Genomic DNA, 6117 nt, shown 5'->3' on the forward strand with positions numbered 1-6117 from the left:
GATAATCATTACTATCTTAGAACGTAAAATTAAAAAATTTTTCAGTCATATGAAATATTACCATCTAGATGGTAAGTATTACTATCGGCAATAATAATTATTATTATATGAAAAACAAATAGTTAACATAAAAACATGACAATGATTATCATATACAGATAGTAATCATTCCCTATTACAAGATGGTGATAGTTAGCATTTCTTTTTCTTCAGCATGTAAGGGTCGGGTCAACGACCTTGGTGATTTGGCGCAGAATACCCCATATATAGCCATGTTTATTAATCGTTTTTTCGGGCAGGGATTAACACAAAGCTTAACTTTATTCGAGCTCGAAAATATAAAAATACTCAAAGGTATTGCCGAGCTCTAAGAGCTCAAACAAATATTGGCAATAATTTTTTTCGAACTCCTTCAGTTCCTAAAAAAAGCGAAAAATTTTCACATTTTTTTCTATAAGAAATGATTCAATCTATTTATAAAGAGATGAGGTTGTCGATCAAGGACTTACGATAACTTACTCACATTTAAAGCAAAAAGTCTGATGAAATAAAATAATGATAGAAAATTTACTCTGTTAGTAACGTTTCAAAACATTTCAAAGGTCTTACAACGAAAGTTATCAGAGGTCATTTGTGATAATTAGTTTTTTTAACTGTTAAACTAAAGATGTGATATCGATTGGGCCAATAAGGGGAAACAGCCTTCAGAAAAATTAATATTTAAAGCCCAAATCAACAGTAAATAATTTATACGCAATCTTGTGTTCGACAGGCTAATACTTAAATTGTTGTTAACGATGTAAGATAATTGTTTTCAATAATAATTTTATCATAGTAAAAGCAACGTTTTAATAACTCAAAGAATTTTTGGCATATCTAAAAATGATTTGAGAATTTCTTTATTTTTAAGAAACTTAATATTTTTTTAAAATGCATAAGAAAATTTTCGTTCTATCTGATATCAAAGATTGTTCAAGAGACTCAATAAAATCCTATCTGAATTATTTCATAAAATTTTGATTTTCTTAAAAAAACATGATTGTTTCACATAAGCTCAATAGTATAGCAAGAATATTTGATTTAAATAATAATTTTACTGCTCTTCCAGAATTAGAATCAAGATGTCGAAAACACCTTTATTATTATTATTATCAATTTTCTTGATGATTGGTCTCTATTCTAGTGCAGTTGAAGGATGTATAGGCAACTGGGTAAGTAAATTTTTATTAGTAACTTGAAATTTAAAAAAAACCGACGAATCCATTTTTTTTTAATACTAATTTCTATAAAGTTACTTCCATACTAGCAATTAAATGTCCATGTATACGCAACGAAAATTGAAATCGTAAAATCAATACAATGCAATCAATACAATATTTTGCTTTACAATTTCCAAGTAGACTTATATTTTTATCCACCTTTTGGCTTTAGGGATTTTCCAAAAAAATATTTTTATTCGAAACGAATCACTTGTATAATTGCTTTGATACTGATTTTGTAGGCATAATTATTATGATCATGAAGATTTAAAAATTTCTTGTACCTCATATATTATTATACTATTTTATTGTAGCTCAAGTATGCAATAAAAATATATATATATATATATATATATATATATATATATATATATATATATATATATATATATATATATATATATATATGTTAATACTGGGATCATTTCACCAATTAAAATTTTTTTAGAAGTGTGGCCTCTGCGAAGTTTGTTTACATTTGTAGAGTACTCACGTGATTCTTTATATCAGAATGAAGATTCCGTTAAATCAGAAAGTTATTGGTTTCGGTCCGATTTCTGAAAGTCGAATTTTTAAAAGATCTTTACGTTTTGAGGATCTATAAAGCTATTCTGACTTATTTCAAGATGATGTCCGATTGTATGTATGTACGTATGTTCGTACGTACATAGGTATGTAAATATCCGCAACTTTTGAACGGATGAACCGATTTTGATCGTTAAACTGAAAAAAAACTGAGCTTGATCAGTAGGGCTCATTCAGAGATGTTCTAAAAATAAACTTTTTTAACAATGATTTTCTTCGATAACTTGTAATATGCTCGATGGATTGATGCCAAAATTAACTGGGCACTGAAACCCTATAAGCCACGCTGAATACCACCTTAACCATCAAAATCGGTTAATTTATTAAAGAGAAACCGTTGTCGAAAGAATTAAAAAAAAAAAAAAAAAAAACATTTTTTTTAGTATTTTCGAAATTTCTCAAAAGTGACTTGATGACTTAATTTCAAAATCTGATCAGCTGTAGAACTCAAAAAACGCGTCAATTGCCACCTTAACTGTTTCAATCAGTTTGTTCGTTCAAGACGATGTCGTTTGAGAAAAAACGGTAATATACGTTTTTTTTAACTTCTCGCTTAGAAAATTGATGATTTTCAAAAATTTCGGGAAGTTATTGTTTTCACCCCGATTTTCGAAAATCGAGTTCTCATCAGATGTCGACGTTCTGAGGTCCTAGGAAGCTATTTTGACTATTTTCAGAATGATGTCCGAGATTCTGTATGTATGTATGCATGTATGCATGTATGTATGTATGTATGCATGTGTGTGTATATATATATATATATATATATATATATATATATATATATATATATATATATGTGTGTGTGTGTGTGTGTGTGTGTGTGGATGTGTGTGAATGGTCTATAACTTTTCAACTAATGAATCGATTTGGATGTTTAAGGTGGCATTCGAAAGAGCTTGTTGGCCGTCAACTTTACTGAAAATTTGATACAGTAGAGTCGAAAATATATGCGAATTGAACGAATTAAACGATCGACTTCAAAATCTAATCAGCTCTAGAACTCAATAAAACACGTAGAATGCAGCCGTAACCATCTTAATCGGTTAATTTGTTCAAGAGATATCGTTGGAGAAAGAAATGATAAAAAACGGTCCTTTTTACATATCTTTAAGACGGCTGAATCGATCGCTTTCAAATTTGAATCAGCTCTCGATTTCAATAAAAACGCCTATTGCCATCTCAAACGTCAAAATCGGTTAATTAGTTCAAAAAATATCAACGTTGAAAAGTTAAAAAAATAACATTTTATGTTGTTTTTTCTAGATAAATTGAAATGTACTGTACTAAAATGTGTCTAAAATCTTACAAACTTTTCCTCTTTATGGTCTCTTTTGATCATCATATAATGCCATCAAACTCGTTCTTTAGTTTAAACTATATTATGATCGAAAAAACAGTTTTTAATCATTTTCTCGGATATTTTATATATTATTGCGCTGACCTAAGCCAAAACTCATTCAAATCTTGATTTCGATCACTGACATTGATTTCTGCCTCAACACATTTGGTTTACTGAACATAATTTAAAATTAAAATTTAGAAATCGCTTGTTCATCAATGATTTTCGATTCTTAAACTTTTAAACTGTAGCATAAAGCATAACTTGTTAGAGTTTGAAAAACTCATAAAAAACAATCGTATGCAATAAGATTTTCGAACTCGAAGAGTTCGAAAATGTAGTCACATTAATATTTTCGATTTCCTTGAGCTCGAAAACAGCGGGAAGTTTTGGGGCTGGCCTGCAGGGCCAACCGACGCCCGGATTTTTTTTTTGAAAACAAAGATTTACAAAAGTATTTTCGAACTCGAAAATGTATTCACAACAATTTTATTAAGCTCAAGGAGCTTGAAAACGGCGGGACATTTTGAGGCTGACCCACAGGGTCAGCTGATTGACCGATTTGTTTTTAACTTTTTCATTAATTTTTTTCCATAGTAAAAAACATTTTCTATTCGAACACAAGCTCTAGATTTTTTTTTTTGTAGAAAAATCTCAGCTTTTGATAAAAATATTTATTTTTCATGATAGGTAACGGAAGACCGTCAAAATATTAGTTAAAGTGAAAAAATGTTTTAACTATAGAAAAATTAATTAAAGAGTTAAAAAAAAAAATTGTCAAAATTAAAAAAATTATTACTTTGAAAGTACTTAATACTAAGAGCTCAACTATTCAGGGAATATATATGCTGATGTAGAGAATCACTCTATGGAATTTGGACAAATTCCTAAGGCGTTACACTTCAAAAAAAATTTTAATTGGTGGAATGATTCATATATATATCTGTACGATATAACGTGCCGTCCTCCTATGATAGAGACCATAATTTTACTTAGACTTTAACGAAACTTTGTGTGCTTATTATTTAGTTAAAACGCTCGGCTCAGTTTGAGAATAAAATTCATGAGCCAAATAAATAGATTTATTTGAATTTGTTGAGAACTATTTATTTGATTGAAGTATATATTTGATTGAATCAAACACTTACGTCATTCTGAGTAAATAAAAATCATTTATTTCATTTAAATATATATTTGTTTAGTATTGTGATACAGCATAATAATTATTCGAATAAATGTAATAATTTTTTGAATGCTTCACTTCCTGTTTCAAGTTTAGTCGACATCATAATAACAATCGGTAGGTTTCGAGCTGATATATTTCTCCGTGTGCCACGGCGTCGTGCTACTTCATTCGCGTCACACAACGCTAGAATATTGAAGTTTATAAAAAACCTTGAGTCAAAAAAACAGAAAATACAAAAATTTACTGATTGTTTAGCAAAAGAGCAACAGAAAATCCGAATAATAAATTATAAGTATGTAAAAATTCAAGTAAATTACTATATACTTTTTTTTTTCTTTAGTGCCATCCTCAGCAAGGTTACAAATGTTGTGAAGGTTATGAGTGTAACAGTTATTGGCTACAAGGCAGTTGCGTAACTCGGGCGGAATATGAATATTTAGCAAGGTCTCTGAGGCTATAAAGATGTAGAAAAAATTGATTATGATGTATAGTTTGATAGAAACATACGAAATGTGAGCCTATAAACCCACTAAAGGTGGCTCTTTGTAATAGTAATAATAATTAGAGAATTGAACAAATTTATTGGTGTTATTACACAATTTGTTGGTGTAAAATTTAATAGTAAGAGATGGAAGAGGAAGGATAATTTTATAAATAAATTAGATTTATTAAATATAACAATTTCACCTTTTATTTATTTTATAAACCTTGTAAACTTATACCTTCTACTTATAAAACCTCTTAGTTTCAATAAGCCTTTTATCTTATAAACCGTATACCTGATAAATTTTATACCTTATGACCATTATACTTCATAACATTTGTCAATTACCTTTGACGACCGAATTTATTACACTTCATAGCCAACTATCTTTGGCATTTCACACACATACGCACTCAACTTTAATTTTGCCAACTACCTTTTGAATTTATTTTAAAATCATAATTTAATAAAATAAAAAATTGAAGCTTGAAATCTCTAGTTTATTACAGTAACGTTATAAATTAAATTTGTTCAGTAGTCGAACATACAGAAGGTATAACTATGGGCGTAATAGTTTTGATATGTTTTGATGTCAAAAAGCTGGCGCAAATGAGTCTAATCTGACAAACAGTTGTCACAAAAATACATATTCGTCAAAGTTTATTTTCTTCACCTTTTTTCAAAGATAACTAAACAGGTACATTTTTAGTACTGTAATAGCTTTTGTCATCCATCGTGCATGATGGCAAGCTTCTGGCTTACGAAAACTACATTTTTCAGGGATAACACCAACGAAGACTAGAGTGAGCTCCAAAAACTCTTTGTAATCATCACGAGGCAGCTTTGTTGTCAGAACTTAAGTGGCAAAAGTTTTTGTAGACCTGATTTTTTCTATTGTCAACACGTTCTCATTTTTCGGATCATCTAATCCAGTTTTGTAATTCAATTTAATTAAAGCTTCCTATTGCTTTTGAAATCGAATAAAGAGTGGAACATTAGGCCCAACAGTATTCGGAAAAACAGCTTCGAATACATATCTTAGGACAATTTCGAAAATCGGTCTGTCGGTTGACCCTACGGGCCAGCCCCAAAACTTCCCGCTTATTGCAAGCTCCTTGAGTTTAATAAAATTGTTGTGAATACATTTTCAAGTTCGAAAATACTTTTGTAAGTCTTTGTTTTCGAAAAAAAAAAGTTTATTACGAACGAAAGAACCGATTGAGACGTTCAAGGTGGCAATCAACGCGTTTTATTGAGTTCT

General features: G+C 29.6%; 1 long non-coding RNA gene across 1 annotated transcript; it reads left to right on the top strand.

Moving 5' to 3' along the window:
• The first annotated feature begins 766 nt into the window (after positions 1-766).
• On the top strand, positions 767-5017 carry LOC103572991 (uncharacterized). The gene is made up of 3 exons (XR_549142.1): positions 767-799; positions 1109-1211; positions 4713-5017. It is a non-coding gene; the product is annotated as an uncharacterized LOC103572991 (long non-coding RNA).
• The last annotated feature ends 1100 nt before the right edge of the window (positions 5018-6117 follow it).

The sequence above is a fragment of the Microplitis demolitor genome, chromosome 10 (assembly GCF_026212275.2).
Source record: "Microplitis demolitor isolate Queensland-Clemson2020A chromosome 10, iyMicDemo2.1a, whole genome shotgun sequence".
Taxonomy (NCBI): domain Eukaryota; kingdom Metazoa; phylum Arthropoda; class Insecta; order Hymenoptera; family Braconidae; genus Microplitis; species Microplitis demolitor.